Genomic DNA, 19428 nt, shown 5'->3' on the forward strand with positions numbered 1-19428 from the left:
CAAGGGAGTGAAAGATCAATTAGCTGGTGTAAGCTCTTCATAACTCCTGGAAAACTAATTCTAAGAAATGTCTTGTTTGCCACCATATTAGCAGTGGGATCTTTGTACGAAAAATATGGCATGTGAACTCAGAAGCAAATACTGGAGGATCAACTTTGAAAAGAGGATGAGGAAGTATTGACTATGGAATGACTTGAAGCACTCTGACCCTTTCTGGTCCTAATGCTAGCAAGGTCTAGATTTTGGGTACAGTTCTGAGACAAAAAGTCCAGAAAAAAAAAAACACATGAATTAAGCCAATGAAAAGAAAACTAGTATTTATAGGCTTTCTGTTAATTATAACTAATTTCCTTCCTGAAACTGACTTTTGTAATGTCCCTGATAGGTGTGAGGGCCGCATAAATTCTTAAATAGTTCCAGTACAACTTTTTTTTATGAGTTTCATTTTTATTTGCTAAAATATTACATGGCTTTTTGAAAAATGTACATAAGAAAGCCATCTCTTTTCCATTTAATTTCTCTGAAATTATGATGATTTTAGAATTTCCATGTGGCAATGTTTAGGTGTGGTGATTTTATGGTGGGAGGGTGAGAAAGGAATGAATGTCTCTCTTGTAGCTGTGTACAAATAGCAAGCACACTTTTTTACTTTTTATGTTCATGTGGAGTGGCTTTTTAGGGAACTAATGTAGATTATGGAGATCTAAAGTTTCCTTTAAAATCACCTCTTAGTACTGCCACTATCCCAAGGTAATCAATATTAAGTACCCTATGCTTACACAAATATGCAAATACATAGCTATGAGTTTGTTATTGTTATTTGATTTTACAGAAAAGAGGCTATATTCTGTATATTACTCTCCATATTTTATTACTAATTCAGGGACATCCCTCTAATGTGAACATCAACATCCAGCTCATACTTTTCTAACAGCCAAATATTTTTATTAACCATAATTATAGACACTCAGATGTTTTTTTTTTACTGTGATAAATAATGCTGCAACAAAACACTTTATCCATTTCTCTTAGATACATGTCTTTGTAATTATAACAGGACAAAGTCACCAAAAGTAACTATATTAAAAAAGTATGCATATTTAAATTTTTAACACACATTTCCAGATTATTTCCCCCAGTTTGTAGCAACTCCTATTAAAATGAACAGAGTCTAAAGATGACTTATACACCTTAGTTATGAATTATACTGTCTTTTAAATTTTGTGCTAATATAATGGGTAAAAATAGGTTATTATTTCCCTTAAATTGCATACAGTATTCTTAAAATTTACCTTCTTTTTTTCTAAGGTATAAAAATTCCTTTCTTGCACTGGCAAGCACTTGTTCTCTAAATGTACAGAATTTTCTTTGATAGCAGAAGTATAATTCCATAGATAATATTTTTCCTCAGGACTATTATTGGTGTATTGTCACAGATTTTCACTTCAAAGGAATATCTCTTCTCAGACTATTTTCAGCCATTTCTAGATTAAATTCTATTTTATGATAACAGTAAAGGAGTATATATTCTATATAGTAACAGTAAAGGAGTATATATTCTATATAGATCTGAAGCAACTTGAGAAATGCTTTTCACCACTGTTCCCAATTCTTTAGTTCCTTAATTAAGGTAAGAAGGGTCCTCTAAAATCCATGGGAATCCTTTCATTTCTAGGATTTTTGAACTACAAATGATTTTAATAGTGAGAAAGATTTTTCTGTGAGATTAGAGTTTCTAAAATCAACATTGCTAACAAAGCATTTTTATGACTTGCTTTATAGTCCTCATTACCCAGCATCAAGGTAAATGGGTTCATGATCCAGTATTGTCATAAAAGTAGAAGCAATTTATTTGCAAAAAATATTCTCAAGGTAATTAAACTGCATTTTCCATTTCATGTTACTGAATTACTTCATCTTCATTCATATTCAGGCTACTGCCATTCCAATTCACTATGCAAATTGGAATACTCAGAACTTCCCAGGTTTAATGAATGCTACTTAGCTTCCATTCAGAAAAGAAAACTCCCAGAAATCTTGTAGTGTGGATCCCAATTGCAAAGGGGGAACATACTGCATCACTTTCTCTTTGCATCCCAGCCCCTCATAGAAGTGTCTTTAACGAATGAATGAAGTCTTCTGGGAGGGAGTTCATGGTTTTACCTACTTATATTCTCTGAAGGATACCTCATCAGCATCATCTTGCTATCTGGTGTGCTTTTCCCAAGGACTGGAGGATTTTGCATGGATGTAGTCACAGAGAATTCCGTGCTTTGGGTTAGCTCGGCAACAATGGGAACTGTATTTCATTCTGGGTGCCACAAGTTTTAGAAAAATAAATGACAGAATGTAGCTCATATGGTGGACCATAGTAGAAGGTCTTGGAAACAATGATATATGGCAAATTGTGGAATGATATAGCAAAGTTTGGCTTGGAGAAGTTGCCTAAGAATATTTACAGAGCTTCTATAAGGAAAAGGAGACAGTCTTTACCAGAAGGCACCAGAGGTGGCTTTTAGTGCAGTTTTCTTTTTTTTAAATACTTATTTTTTTTAATTTTTATTAATTTATGATAGTCACAGAGAGAGAGAGAGAGAGAGGCAGAGACACAGGCAGAGGGAGAAGCAGGCTCCATGCACCGGGAGCCCGACGTGGGACTCGATCCAGGGTCTCCAGGATCGCGCCCTGGGTCAAAGACAGGCGCTAAACCGCTGCGCCACCCAGGGATCCCTAGTGCAGTTTTCACAGACTTCTCTTTTGATTGCAGCTCTCCCCCAAAGATGGGCACTGCTACATGGGTGGTACAATACCCCCACAAGAACACTCGTTAGGAGTATTTTATTGACCTCAGTATGTGACTCAAGAGGCTACAGTGGTGAAGACAGAGTATCTGTCTTCATGAGGGTTACAGTTTAGTTGGAAAGAATGTGGAGGTTGAGGCTATGGCAGGATGTGAGGAGGGTTGTTGAGGGGATACGTGCACTGGGAGGATTTTACTTTATAACTTCTGTCATCTTTCCCAACCTTTCCATTCTATAATTTTGTGATTCCCAGCTTGTCCTGTTGTTTTTATGCTGAGTAGTGTGCATTTGCAAAATAGATACCAGGTAAGGAGTATGGGCTATGGCCTTGAGCAAAAATGATTCTCTTAGTGATTAACTGGCCTACTTAGGATAGTTTTGAAGTCTGTGGCCTCATTAAACCCATTATTTAACCTCTCAGGCTACAAACAGCAGTAAATTCTGTTCAAATATTTTCATGTACATGACCAGTCTTCTTACTTTTTCGGGCACAGAATCCTTTGATTTATGAAGAGAAAGAGATGTTAAACACAGAAGACAGATTTTGTCAAGATTTTTTTTTTCCTTAGATAATGTGAAGTCATCAGGCTTCTGCAATCAATAATTTACATCAATCTTAAACTTCATATTGTTTCTCATTTTAATATCTCCATTATTTAATATCTCTACTAGTATTCCACAATTGACAAGTTGAGACATGATAATCAGGTATCTTAAGTCAATGATATTTTAAGCTTGGTGAAATGTAATTTCCTTGAAACAATTTTAGTGGGTACCTATTTATATGAAGGATAGAATTTAAATCCCTCCACCTAGACTCCAGACACCAGTGCAAGACACTTTCAGTCTTATTTTCAACACCATTCCCATGATATCCAAAACTCTCCAGCCACAAAAATCTACATATTTGGAGTATATCTTTGCTTATGCTGTTCTCTTTTTGAAGAGGAAATCTTTTCCCTTCTTCAGTATTTTATTGTTGGAGCTCTGCCCATCAGCATCTCCCCACAGGTATAGATCTTGCTGGCTTGCTCTCTACTGGTCTCTCACCAAGAGATAATACTTCTGTCTGTAAGGTAACTTTGAGTAGCTTACTGTTCTCTATCTCCTCTGCCTGGCTTCTCAACTGGATTAAGTAGTTATTTATAAAGTGGTTTTAAAGGCCCAGATAAAAGGAAATATGTTCAGGAAAGATATTTGGCTACTAACAGGCAGGAAATTTATCACTTCTGATTTTAATCTGAATTAATACTTGACTAGAAGAAAGCTATTATATGGTAATATCTTTGAATTTATAATTGTACTTTTTCCCCCCAACGGACCTTTGTAACATTTAAAAGTATGCAACATGGAAAGTTCTCAATACATGCAATGAATTAAAAAAATTAGCCTTTAAAAAATGTCCTAAGAAATGGAAAATGGATAACTAGTTAATCAATGAAATGAATATGTACTGTCCAAGGATTTCAATCATTAGCAACGTCTGATTTCTAGAATAAATTTCTTTCCAGTACACTTGTTCTATTATATTTTGTGCCCCATCTGTACTGAATCTTTTTGATTCAGAACTTTTTTGAGTTCTTCAGGACTCTCTTTCTCTAGGGTATTTGCATATGTGCTTCTCTCTTCTTCTAGTTCCTCTTCCTTTGCCCTCTCTTCTCTTTCTCCCACTCCCCCTTACCTTTGCCTCCTCCTCTCCTTGCAAACTCCTTAGAATCTCCAGAACAATTTGAATAGGTCTGGTGACAGCAGACATTTTTGCCTTGTTACTTAGGGGGAAAATATTCCATATTCTTCCATTAACTATGACATTAGCTATAGATTTTTTCCACAGATATCTTTTATTAAAGTAAGTTAATTTTTTATTTCTAATACAATGAATTTTTACAGTCATGAATCTGTATTAGATAAAGAAGATGTGGGGAGTGTGTGTGTGTGTGTGTGTGTGTGTGTGAGTGATGGAATATTATTCAGTCATAAAAAATATGTCTTGCCATGTGACAACATGGATGGACCTAGAGGGCAGTATGCTAAGTGAAATAAGTCAGAGGAAGATAAACACCATTTGATTTCACTTATATGTGGAATCTTAAAGCAAATGAAAAAGCAAAAAAAAAACACACAAAAACAGAAACAGACCCATAAGTATAGAAGACAAAAAGATGGTTATCAGAGGGGAGTGGGAGGTTCAGTTATATAATGAACAAGTCATGGGGATGAAAGGTATTGCATAAGGAATATCGTCAATGGTATTGTAAAAGGTATTTTGAAATGACAGATGGTAGCTACGTTTGTTGTGAGCATAGAGAATATAGAGTTATCAAATCACCATGAAACTAATGAACACCTGAAACTAATGAAACATTGTGTGTCAACTATAGCACAATAAAAAAAAAAATCATGAGTTGGTTTTGGATTTTGACAGATACGTTTCTTTACATCAATTGAGATGACCCACATAGACACACAAACTACACCTGTGGTTCTTAGTCCTTTGTTGATTAATATGGCATTTATGATAATTGATTTTTTTGGTGGTTCAACCTTTCATTCTTAGGATCAAATCAACTTGGTCATATTGTATAATCGTTTAATATACTGTTTAACTCAGTTTGCTAATAATTTGTTAATTTTTAAAACTTGAATATTTTATATTGTAAATATTTTTGCATCATATTTATGAAAAATATTGGTCTATAGTTTTCTTTTTTATCATGTGCTATTTGCCTTAGGTATCAGAGTCTTACTAGTCCTATAAGATGAGTTAGGAAGTGTTTTCTCCTCGGTTCTGGAAGTTTATAAAGGATTGGTATTATCTCTTACTTAAATATTTATTAGAATTCACCTATAAAGCCCCCTCTAAGACTGAGATTTTCTTTTGGGAAGACTTTTTCATTAGTATTTCAACTGCACTACTTATTATAGGTCTACTCAGATTTTCTGCTTTTTTCTTGATAATTTTTTGTAATTTGTAGCTTTCTAGGAATTTATCTATTTCATCTATGTTTAATTTGTTGGCATAAAATTGTTTATAATATCCTATTACAATGCTTTTAATTTAGGTAGGAATGCTAGTAATGTCCTCTTTTCATTCCTTACTTTTGGTAATGTGGATCTTCTTCCTTATTTTCCAGATTAATGTAGGGAAGGGTTTGTCAATTTAGTTGATATTTTTAAAGGACCGACTTTAGGATTCATTGATATTTCTCTATTGGTTTTCATTTTCTAGTTTAATGTAATTTAGTCTTTATTATTTGTTTATTTTTTTTAATAAATTAATTTTTTATTGGTGTTCAATTTACCAACATACAGAATAACACCTAGTGCTCATCCCGTCAAGTGTCCCCCTCAGTGCCCATCACCCATTCACCCCCACCCCCCGCCCTCCTCCCTTCCACCTATTATTTGTTTCTATTTTAATCTTTATTATTTTCTTCTTGCTTTGAGTTTAATTTGCCTTTTCTGGTTATTATGGTAGAAGTTTAATTTGAGATCGTTTTTTTCTATTTAGGTATTGATGTTTAAAGCTATAAAAATCCCTGTAAACACTGCTTTAGCAGCATCTCGAAAGTTTTGATATATTGTACTTTTGTTTTCATTTAGTTCAAAATATTTTAGGATTTCATTTGTGATTTTTTTAAAATTATGCATTACTTAGAAGTGTGTTAGTTGACAATCTTTTCAGTTTCACTTTATTTCTGTTTTTGATATCTAATTATTATAGGCATAGAATATATATTGTATAAATTCGATCTTGACAATTATTGAGACTTGTTTTATGGCTCATCAGATAGTTTATACTAAGTAATGTTACATATGTATTTGAAAAAATGTATTTCACAGCTGTTGGATGGTCTGCTTTAGCATTGTAAGTTTGGTCAAGTTAGGAGATATTGTTGTTCATATCTTCTATATATTTGTTGAATTTCTATGTAGTTGTTTTTTCAGTTTTTGAGAGTGAATTATTGACCTATTCAACCATTTGTGTTCAGTTATCTCTTTTTTCCTTTTAACGTTGTCAGTTTTTGCTTCATGTATATGGACAATAGGTTTTTATTTGTATTCTTTTATGGTTGTTATATATTCCTGATATATTGATGATTTTATCATTCTAAAACTTCCTTCTCTATATCTTGTAATATTTCTTATTTTAAAGTCAATGTGATGTTAATATGTCACTCCACTCTATGGTTACTTTTGGACATTATATGTGTTTTCTATCCTTTTACTTTGAACCTACCTGTAGTTTTGAATCTAAGGTATTGTTCTTTTGGACAGCATATTGTTGGATTTTGCTTTTTTTTTTTAATCCAGTCTGATGATTTTTCCCCAATGTATGGAGAGTTAAAAATATCAACTTCTTTTTACTGTTATTCCATTATTCATTAAAGATACCATAGTCCTTATGTAGGATAGAGGAAATGTATGTAGGATAATAGGAAAAAACAGACTTTACAGTAGGAAGACTATCTTAAAAAATCCTGATTTTGCAACTGGTTAATTTTGTGACCTTGGTTAAGAGTGGTCCTAAAATATGTAAAAATGGTGATATCTATCTCATGATATTGTGAGATTAAAAAAGGAACCATAGTTAAAGACCCTGGTAGGGTGCTGGCCGGATCAAGTAGTTAGTAATTAATGCAGTTATAATAAGGATCTGTTAAGGTTAACATATTAAAGTGCTCAATTAGATTCAAGATTCTTATCTCAAGATGCATTAATCCTGATCCATTATAACTGACTAGGGAAACCATTCCCATGTCCTTTATGATAGCAAAATTCCATGGCAATTTATTGGCGCATGATTACTAGATGGTTATTGTTAATTTCTACTCATGGGTCACAATTCATTAACTAGAAGTGCTGTTTTGATCTTTTGGCTTCTGCATTGCAGACAATGCCAGCATCAAGTAAACCATGAAGGTGAGGGCAACTGATCATGATAAGAGCTCTTTATGTTTTTAAGGTACTTTGTGATTATTAAAGCTAAGTGCAGTCTCAGTGACTCTGAGGATATCCCCTTCCAATTAGCCATAACACAAAAATCAAGAAATCCCCTGGGGAAAAAATGCTTCCATGGAAGATGAAAAAAGAGTCCCCACATATTATTATTAAGGTCCCCACAAAAATGAGAGTAAAAGAAGATTATCAGTAATTAAACAAAACAAAGCAAACAAAAAGAATCCACCTTACCCAAGACCAATTTTATTTAGCACCTTTGCTAGTATATCTACTGGAAACAGATTATTAAAAATGTTCTCTAGCAGCAGGGAAAATTTGAAAATTGACTTCTATTTGTTTCTTGGACTAATAGAGCTTTGGTATAGTAAGGACTAAATCAGACCGAGAAATTTTACATTATAGTCTTAATTTCCTCAAGGAAAATGCTGTTAAAAATTCCTCCTCCCTCAAAAAAAAAATCATGTATGTGCCCAGGAGAACAGTGATGAACAGTAAACAAATATCTTGATAGATGGAAAGCAATTAGAATGTGCTTAGAGATACTGTACCCGGCACTATGGTGTTTGGTGCCATGAAAATGCAAATTAACTAAATCACCAATAATCATAATGTTAATGACGATGAACATTGCTTAAAAATTATTTGAAGATGAGTAGACAGAGCTTTCTCTATAAATAGGCACTAAGTATGTATAGATATGCAAGCATATGTGAAGAGCCATTTTTCTCCTTATGAAATAAATCTGTGCTAATGAAGTTGAATTTAAAATGATTTTCCATGAAGCAAATTATATTTTCTAATCTATCCCATTAGAAATGTTTTTCCATGGAAGATAATGAAACTGAAAAGCAAATACTGACCTGAAGTTTGTTAAAAAAAGATTTTTTTCAACAATCATTATGTGCCCTCCACTGTGTAGAAGCTGGAGATACAATGCTAAATCAGAAGATCTCTATTTTCAAGGGTTTTATTCTTTAGTTAGACACAGACAAGTAAACAAGAAATTTCAATACAATGTAATGTGTGTTATGAAAAGATAATGTTAAGTACTGTGGGAGAGTGTAGGGGTCCCCAGTTCAAGCGGCTGGGGCAGAGAAAGGTTTCTAGAGGAGGAGGTTATCTGCACACGAAAGAAATTTCTAGGTAAAGGTAGAATTGAATGCAGATACAGGAGTCCTAGTGATGGTGGTGAATGTAAGGGGATGATGGTGTTGGTGATGGTAGAGGGTGTTTTAGGTAGAAGGAACAATATGTCTGAAGGCATAGAGGTAAGAGGGAGCATAGAGTGCTTGTGGCCCTGCACTTTTAAAATATTGTTAGAGGGTTAATATGGGGGAATGGAGAGATGTCGATGGTAAAAGATGAAGCCGGAAAGGTAAGCAGGAGCCAGAATATGAATAAATCTGTAGTCTATAAAAGGAAAATTGCTGTTTTGTGGTGTGCTGGTAAACTGCTCTGTGAATAAAATGTTCTGTTTTATATTGTTTGTCCATTTCTGTAGTGTAAGTGCTCCCACTCTAGCCAATTTCATGCTACCGTTGGTTTAGCCATCGCCTTTGCAAAATTCCTTAATATTTAAATATGGCTCTTGATAGCCAGGTAGAGCCAACTCCATCCAACACACAGTTGCTAGAGACGAGATATTGCTTGGTGATCTCACGCTAGGATGAAGCCTTCAGAAGGAGAGGGGGGTGGATGCATTGGTAACTGTAATCCACTAGTAGTTTCAATAAACTTTCCTTTGTTGTGACTGAACTCCATCTTCCCAACCCCAATGTGTACCTTTAGGTTCACAGAATCAACAGCTCATTTTAATCCGTGACAATTTCCAGTTCTGTGGGGCACCAAATTAAGAATCCTAGAATTTGAAGGGATCTTTAAAATTGTTGGGCATAGTTCTTTCAGATTTCAGGAAACTAAATCTCCGGTTACAAATAATAGTCGCAGGGCCAGGTGTATAACCTACGTATCTTTCTCAGGCCTTCTCAGCTCAGCCATTAACTGTCTTCAGCATCCTCTGATCCCCACATTTTCTCTACACTCTCAGTCGCTTGATTTTAGTTCTTTACTCCTTTTCTAAATATTTATGATTCAACTGAACTACAATATCCTCCTTTACTGGTGTCAGAGTTCTCTTACATCATCATTTTAGGTTTTCAAGTTGAGCTCTTTCCTAACTTTGAATTTTTTTTTAAAACTGGATTCTTTCAATAAATATACATATTCAGTTCAATTAGTAATTCTTAAAACAATGTTAAATGTCTGGCTTTAACTCTCCAACACAATTTGGAAAGTGGAGAAAAGTTCACTATGTGTACACATAATTTTACTTTTGCCATAGTTCTATTTTTTTTCCAAATTTCCCACATCATCTTTTTGTTTCAAAACTTTCATTTAACTATTCTCTTAGAGTAGGTCTGTGGGTGACAGATTCTTAGTTTTCCTTCATCTGGGAGTGTCTTTTTTTCCTTCATTAAAAAAAAAAAACTTTCACTGGACATAGAATTTGGGACTGATCTTTTCTTTCAGTGCCTGAAAGATGTTTTTCTACTACTTCTGGCTTCCATGGTTTCTGATGAGAAATACCTCTCATTCCAATAGTTTTTCCGTTATAGGGGAGGGGATGTCTCTGACTGTTTTCAATTTTTTTCTTGCTCCATAGTTGTCAGAAATTGGAGTGTACTATGTCTTAGCATGGATTACTTTGGGTTTATCTTGTTGCCAATTTAGCTTCTTGAATATGTTTTTATACCTTTTAGATTTTATATCTTTTACCAGGCCTGCCCTCGTTCTTTCTTTATAGGACTCTGATGGCATAAATATTATATTTTGTTATAGTCTCACAGGATCTCAAAGCTCTGTTTGACTTTTTTTTCAGTTTATTTTCTATCCATTATTCAATTTAGGTAATTTTTATACTATCCGCAAGTTCATGAATTCTTTCCTCTGGCCTCCCATTCTGCTATTGTGCTTATCATTGAGTCATTGAGTTTAAAGACAATTTTTAATGATTATTTTTAATTTTAAAAATTCCTTTAATTCTATTTTATACTTCCTATATCTTTACCAAGACTTTCTATTTTTCCACCTAGACAGTATATTATTGCTAATTTAAACATTTTTATGTGGCTGCTTATTTTTTATTTTTTAAAAGCTTCATTTGAGAGAGAGAGTGAGCTCTTATGCAGGTGCACAGGTAGGGGGAGCATCAGAGGGAGAGGGAGAAGCAGACTCTCTGCTGAGCAGGGAGCCCGATGTGGGGTCCGATCCCAGGACCCTGAGATCCTGACCTGAGCCAAAAGCAGACACTTAACTGACTATGTGGCTGCTTTAAAATCCTTGTCTGAGAATTCTATCATCTGGGTCACCTCTTTGTTGGTGTCTGTTGACTCTTTTCTCATTCATTGTGATCTTTTCTTGGTATGACGAGGGATTTTCAGCTGTATCCTGGACATCTTGGGTATTTTATAATGGGACTATAAATCTTATTTAAATCTGACGATGTCAGAGGCCTCTTCTGACACTGTGCCTGTGGGTATAATCTCGTTATTAGCAGGTAGGGGTGGAAGTTCAGGTTCTCCACTCAGCCTCCATTAACAGCCTAGTGTACAGGTAGAGTTCCTCGTTATTGCTGGATGTGAGTGGGAATTCAAGCTCCCTTTCAAACCTGCCCTGACATCACTGGCTGCAAGGGGAGGAGAGGCTGGTATTACTGCCCATGTGGCCTGCACTGACATATGAAGGATGCTTCTTACTGCCATACAGGGATGAAAGCTCTACATCTCCACTCCCCCCTCTGGAGTACCACTCCAGTCAGGAGGTACCTCGTTATAGGCTGGAGAGGATGGAAGTCCATATTTCTCACCTAGCCTTTCCTGGCAGGGATGAAGGTGTGGCCATAGGTTTCTCTTTGTGATGTTTGGTTGCGTGCAGTGTGGCGATTATTGTCTCAAAGTTTACTGTTTTTCTAGGCAACCCCTTTTTCATCTTTTGGCTAGAGAAAGTTGCCCTGTTTGTGTTTGTGTGTGTGTGTGTGTTGTTGTTGTTTTTCTGCTCTTACTGGCATTTCTGGGTTTTGACTTCTTCAGCCCTTAAAATGTTCTACACTATCTGCTTGTTATCTTGCCTTTTATTAAAAAGTTACCTTAGGGGGTGCCTGGGTGGCTCAGTTGGTTAAGCATCAGCCTTCAGCTCAGGTTATGATTTCAGGGGCCTGGATCGAGTCCCACATCAGGATCCCTGCTCAGTGGGAAGGTCTGCTTCTCCTTCTGCCCCTTCCTCCACTCATTCTCTCTCCCTCTCTCTCTAATAAATAAAAGGATCTTTAAAGGCCGAGACTCCCTTTTCCCTAGGGCACCCCATAAATGAGTAAGCTTATTTAGTTTAAAAGTTCTCTACTGTGTCCACTGGAATTCAGAATTTTCTTTGGTAAAGTTAACTTGGTTGCTCAGCTTAAAATTTTATTCATCCAAGGTCTCACACTGAATACAGTCCATCTTAAATTGAACCCAGTCCGACTCCAGGCCCAGTCCAGTTTCTCAGTCAGACCTAGTCCATCCTGACCCAGCCTAGTTTCCACGGTGGCTCAATCTGACTCCACCCAGTTTCTGGATCCAGTTTGGAAAAAGAAATGCTCAAAGAAAGTCTGAATGCTCATACCACAAAAGCTGGGGAGCTAGGACCCGAGTGGGACTTACTCAGGACCTTCAGAAGCAGTGCGAAAGCAGCAAGCTCAAGGTGTCCAACAGGTACCTGCACTTGGTTGCTGTTGGAGCAACAAGCTCCTGGGGACCTTCGAGAGTCTCCTTTGGTTCCTGCTTCTGATATCAGAAGTTTATGTTAAAAGTTAAGTTCTGATATCAGTTTATGTTAAAAGAGAAACTGAAGCGTATTCAAGACTTTGAGAATTTATTTGAGCAAAAATTGACTTGAACCAGACAGCATCCAATCTAACAGAAGGGAGCTCTGAGTTGCTATACCAAAGGAGACTCGCATAGGCAGAAGGAAGCAGGAACAAGGAAGTTATCCTACACAGAAAAAGCAGGTTATTGTCCTCTCCGTTAGAGGCTAGCAGAAATCTATCCGGCACATTAGCTAACTAATGCTGATCAGGCAATTCCTGACTGGCTAGCTTTAAGATGACATTTCCAGGATGGCTGAAACTTGATGAAGTCAAGTCTTAGTTTGGTGACATGGGCTTAGCATAAGCACTCCATTTTGGGCAAGTTGTCATGTTATCAACAGTATACACAGGTAACTTCACATATACATAAAACTTTGGCCTGAAGTTATCTTCCTGTTAATTTCTCACTTTTGCAGTAAAAATATCATTTTCTTATCTTGTTATTACTTTAGTCTTAGATGTTAAAATAACTGTTTCTCTTTGTAAAGGTCTTCCATAAAATAAATGCATACTATTAGACTTATTTTTAAAAATCAATTTCCCATTTTCATTGCTGTGAATTTTACTTAAAAAGCCCCAACTAGAGGAATTCCTTGATGGCAGTCTGAATTATCTTTATCCCAAATAACAGCATGAATTCAAATTTGGATTAAATGAATCTCATTGCTACTCTTCTAGGGACCCATCCAACAAATTAGAGGCAAAATCAACTCCCTTGACTTAGTTCTAAAAGTTAATTTTAAAACTCGATGAAGTGAAAATTTGAAACTTATGCTTTCATATATCTTTAAATTTGGAATTCAAAGTCATTTAATACAAACTCCAAAATTCAAATAGGCTGTGCCACTGGCAAATAATCAGGTCTCTGAAGAAAGAAGGTTCATGGAGTAGTACTAACTTAGAGTAATACTTTTGTAAAGAGAAAAGGGTTAAAATAGAAATGCAGGTTTGGTATCTCCCAGAGTGGTATAGCTTTGCGATTTTTCATCAACTCTCCAACCCATGTTTCCCAAACCGCAAGCTTATTTTTTGTCAACTGTAACTGTGAATATGTGTTTTCCAAGGTGAAAAAATTTAAGTTTGACCTATGAATTCTAATTTTGGTGATTCCCAAATTAATGGCATGGCCTTGAATAGTCATTTCATCCCTCTATCTCTGTTCTCTTGCTTATAAATTAAAGAAGGAAGAATGGTCCGTTCTTTAATGTGTTGGTACAGACTAAGACTTCTTAAATTTATAGGAATTGATGTCCTTGAACAGTTACTGAATCCTTCCAGGGATAGAAAATCTATTCTGTAGTTAAAACACCTCTTCGCTCTATTTTGACCTTTTTCTATCCTTGTTCCAGCATCTAATGACCCTCACTTAAAATGAAACTTTTCTTACAAGTAGAATTTAGCTCTTTTTCCTTCTGTTCCTGCTTCGCTGCAGAAAAATACATGGACTTTAAATCAGAGTGTTTCACATCATTGCTTAGAAAAGATGGAATGGTTTAAAGTGTCACTAATACTTGGTGATATTTCACTATTGTGGCACGGTTAGAGCCAACGACGTTTATGCAAAAAACTCAAAAAGTAAGCAGTTGCTGAGAAAAGTACATTTAGTGAAACGGTATCTTTGAGTTTTAATCCTGTTTGTTTATATGTCTTCTCATCTACAAAATGTGATGTTCAGTGCTCCCTATCATCATTAGTGCAAATTAGCAAGTGAGTTTCTCCAACCTGTGCTTTCTTATCAATGGGAAAAAGTTGAGATTATGTTGCTTACTGGGAAATAGGCGGAGACTGCAACCTTGGGAACCTAGAATAATAGAGATGACCGTACTATTATTCCAGAGGTTCAAAACAAACCAATGTTCTAGGAGTGGTATATGGTAGGGTCATGGAAAAATGGTTCCCTGTAACAAGATGCAGAAGCCTCTTTATGCCAGTAGTGCATTAATAGTCCCCTAAATGAAGTAACTGACCGGAGTTCCAGAGGAATTGTTAATCCCAGGAGAGCATCCGGTTAAGCCCACTATTTTACCTTCTCTCCTTTTCTTTCATCAAATTTTGGTGATGTTGGAGGACAACAACTGCTATTTTTTGTTTTTAAAAAAACTTGAAAAAAATAAAAATAAAATAAAAATAAAAAAATAAAAAAACGAGAAAGAGAGAGAGATTTTATTCAGGATGCCATACTTTTCCCAGTGTTGAACTTAGTTCCCTCATGTTTCTTTAGCAAAAAATACAGATGCCAATAAATTGCCCAATATTTTATGACCTTCCTTGCTGAGGAAACAGAGTCTGAGGCAGACAAAGCCATTTTCCCCAGCCTACTCTCAAATTGAATCAACTACCTGATATATCCGAAATAGGAAGTTTTATTTTCTTAATATTTTGTTCTTTTTTTGGTCACTAGAGAGAATTTAAAAGATTGTTAGACAAGTGCGTGGAAGAGATGGGTTATTATTTCCAAACCTTAGATTGTAATCTGAGCTCAGTTTCTTGTTAACCAAAGAGCCTTGGGCTCCACCTACTTGTACTGTTTTTTTTTTAATTGAGTAATTCATATGAAACATTCAAATAGATCTGGAGATAAAATAAGTCTATATGGCTGAAAATGTCTACATTGTGCTGACTGGTTTGATCTCTGTGGAGGCAGCATGGTGAAGAGGGAAAAGCTTGGTTTGGGGTCAGAAATTTGGGTTTAAAACTTAAATCCAACATTTATCACCTTTGTGAATCTGGAAAAATTATTCCACATCTCTTAAGCTTTTTTCCCCCTATTCGTAATATAGGGATAATAAGATTTATCTAAGCTGTTGAAAGATTTAAATGAGAAGGTGCATGTGTTCCTCTTAACATTCTCTTCTTTTCCTACCTTTTGTCACACTCAACTAACTGAACATTTATTGTGAGCTTCTATTCCTCCACAATATTTCTCAGTCATCCAACTTAATTGATTAATCATTTTATCCTGGGACAATTACAGTTAACCAATGTGAGAATTTGATAGTGCAGTGGAAATTTACTCAAGAATCCTATTATTTTGGCTTTTAAAAATCAAGTAACTGATTTTTTTCATCAAGTTGGCTGATTTTCCCACTATTTAATCAAAATAATGGGCACTTTGGTTATTGAGTAGACTTAGGTGTTAGGAATATTGCTTCTGTAACCTGGGGTTGCATCTACAAATTAGTTTACTAAATAGGAATCATCAACTGAGAATTTATTTATGGAACTAAATTGTCCATCACAGAAAATGAATTCCAACACAGAGTCCCTATCTCCAGATAAAAATATTCCACTCAATATTCTGCTCTTGGAGAATGTGTTGTAAATATACTGCTTCAAATAGATATTCTTTATATTTGTCACAAAAATCCCTTTTATTAGTCTATCAAGATGAAACCTGAGATTGATTTAAAGGATAATTATATAACTATGAACTTTCAAGAACTGTAAACATTATTTATGCAGCCGACAGTGCTGTTTTTACTAACTGTTGTGTTTGAGGAGGTAAATATACGTTTGGAACATAAAAATATTTTACAGCGCTAGGCATAGAACATTTATTTTAAAAGATTCATTTGGCTGGCTGATTGATTTCCTAGAATTATATATAGGTTGACATACACTGTGTTAAATGTAATCCTTGGTGTATGAAAAAAAATGTGCATGTCTTTTTGTTTTAGAAAATTTTATTATAGATGAAAATGTTACAATATTTTCATAATGTTTGAGCAGGCTAACAAAATACAGGCCCTTAGGATACACATGTTCATCCCTTCTTTGTTTTTTAAAGTTTATTTATTTAAGTAATCTCTACTCCCAGTTTGGGGCTTGAACCCATGATCCCAAAATCAAGAGTCACACACACTTCCCACTAAGCCAGTTAGGTGCCTCTTTACATGTATTTTCATTAAAACTAAAGTGTATCTTTGACAGAAAGAACAAATCCAGTTGCTTTTGATCAATCTCAACTAGCCCAAGCTAGTTGAAAACTCTGTAGCATTAAACTCAGTCATTATTATCTATAACATTAAGTCACTGATTGTATCTTATCTTGTGCCGGTTTTTATTCAATATCAATCATCAAACCCATCAAAAGCATAAACTTATTTTTTCCTGTTGTATGTAGAGTTTCTTCGGGAAGAATTTCAAATATCTTGGAGTTATAGAGGTTGCTTTATTAGTAGAAGTTTTTTTTTTTTTCAAAACCATCAAAACTCAGCTTTATTGTGGCTCCAATATCAAAAGTGTGTTTTGCTTTAAATCATAGCTTTGGTCACAAGCTCTAAAAAGTTCCATATTACTGTTGCTCAAAGGTAATATAAATATTTATTTAGGTCAGTGATTTCATTGAAAAGATAGTCCTTTGTCTCACATTTTTATTCCTATCTCCAAAATAATGAAGTTTGATATTTCTTATTTCAAAATGGAAAATATTTTCCTGATAATACAAATCATGGTAAAAATTATGAAACAAAAAAGTTTCAAGTTCCCCTATAATCTCACTTTATAAAGCTATTTACTATTAATGTTTTAGTATATTTCCTTCCACCCTTTAAAATTATACATATTTATATACATATAATAACTATACATAATATATATGTAAGAATGCATGTGCTTATTTAACCTAAATATATTTTGTGGACTCCTTTCCAAGTTAATACAAAAGGGATCATTTTGAGAAGTTATTTAATATTACTTCCACAATGAACATACCATTTTTTCTCCACTATTGTAACATTTCAGCCAACATCTTTGTACTTCTACCTTTGTTCTGTTATTTCTTTGAATATTTTCTCATACACTGATGAATCAAATAGTAAGTTTGAAAGATAATGAGATGACTCTCCTGAAAGATGTTTTCTTTTCTTTTTAAAAAATATTTGTTTACTTATTTGAGAGAGAGAAAGAGAGCATGACCATAGAGGGAGGGGGAGAAGCAGACTCCCTGCTGAGCAGGGAGCCAAACATGGGACTCGACTTTAGGATCCCGAGATCATGACCTGAGTCAAAGGCCGACACTTAACTAACTGAGCCACCCATGTGCCCCTGAAAGATGTTTTCAAACTATACAATCCATCAAAAATATTTCCATGTCTGTTGTCTCACACCATGCATCTTAAACCTTTAAAACTGCCAATCTGATAGGTTAAAAGACAATATAGTCTTATTTTTATTTGAATTTCTAAAATTCACTAAAATAAGGAATTTTTCATATTTTCTTTTTTTGTGACTGAGATTTGACATGTAACATTGTGTAAGATTAAGGTATAAAATGTGTTGATATGATTTGGTACATTTACATATTACAATATGATTTACCACCACGGTATTAGCTAACGTCTCTATCACAGAACATAATTATCATTTCTTCCCTGTGGCAGGAAACATTTAAGATCTAATCTCAGGATCTTCGAAGCATATAGTTAGAGTACTTTTAATGATAATCACCATGCAGTGCATTAGAACTCCAGAACTTCTTCATCTTTTAACTCCAAGTTTGCACTTTCTAGCAACATCTCCCTGTTCCCCAGGCCCTGGTAGCCATCATTGTACTCTGTTTCTACAAGTTTGGCATTTTTAGATTCTACATAAGTGATATTTTTAAGTATTTGTCTTTGTCTGGCTTATTTCATCTAGGGTGATGCCCCAAGTTCCATCCGTGTCTCAAATGGCTGGATTTCTTTCTTTCTTATAGCTGAATAATATTGCAGTGGTGTGTGTGTGTGTGTGTGTGTGTGTGTGTGTGTGAGAGAGAGAGAGAGAGAGAGAGATAGAGATTGAGAGAGATAGAGAGATCAGTCACATCTTCTTTATCCATTCATCTTCTGGTGGATGTGAAAGTTACTTCCATTTCTTGGCTATTGTGAATAACGCTGCAATAAACATAGGAGTGCAGATATCTCTTTGAGATCCTCTTTCTATTTCCTTTGGATATATACCCAGAAGTGGAATTGCTGGATCATATAGTAGTTTTATTTTTATTTTTTTATTTTTTTTTTAAGTAGGCTCCAGGCCCAGCGTGGAGCTCAATGAGGGGCCTGAACTCACAAGACCTGAGATCAAGGGTTAGACACTTAACCAACTTAGCCACCCAGGCATCCCTTATTTTTCATTTTTTAAAGAACCCCCATATTGGTTTTTATAGTGTACAAATTCACATATCCACCAATGGTGCACAAAGTTTCCCTCTTTATGTCCTTGACAACACATTTCTTATCTTTTTGATAATAGCCATTCTAATAGGTGTGATATGATAATCTCATTGTACTTTTTTTTTTCTCATTGCACTTTTGATTGGCATTTCCCTGATGATTAGTAATGTTTAGTATCTCTTCAGGTATCGGCCATTTGTATGTAATTTTTGGAAAAAAATATCTATGCAGGTTTTTTTGCCCACTTTTTAACAGATTTTTTATTATTTAGTTGTATGAGTTCTTTTTTTTAAGATTTTATTTATTTGTTCATGAGAGACACACACACACACACACACAGAGAGAGAGAGAGAGAGAGAGAGAGAGAGAGAGAGAGAGGCAGAGAGAGAAGCAGGCTCCATACAGGAAGCCTAATGTGGAACTTGATCCCAGGACTCCAGGATCATGCCCTGGGCCAAAGGCAGGTGCTAAACCTCAACCGCTGAGCCACCCAGGCATCCCTAGTTGTAGGAGTTCTTCGTATGTTTTGGATATTAACCCCTTATTGGATATAGGGTTTGCAAATGTTTTCTCCCATTTTGTAAGTTACTTTTTCATCATATTAATTTAT

The sequence above is a fragment of the Nyctereutes procyonoides genome, unplaced genomic scaffold, assembly GCF_905146905.1.
Source record: "Nyctereutes procyonoides isolate TBG_1078 unplaced genomic scaffold, NYPRO_anot_genome, whole genome shotgun sequence".
Classification (NCBI taxonomy): Eukaryota; Metazoa; Chordata; class Mammalia; order Carnivora; family Canidae; genus Nyctereutes; species Nyctereutes procyonoides.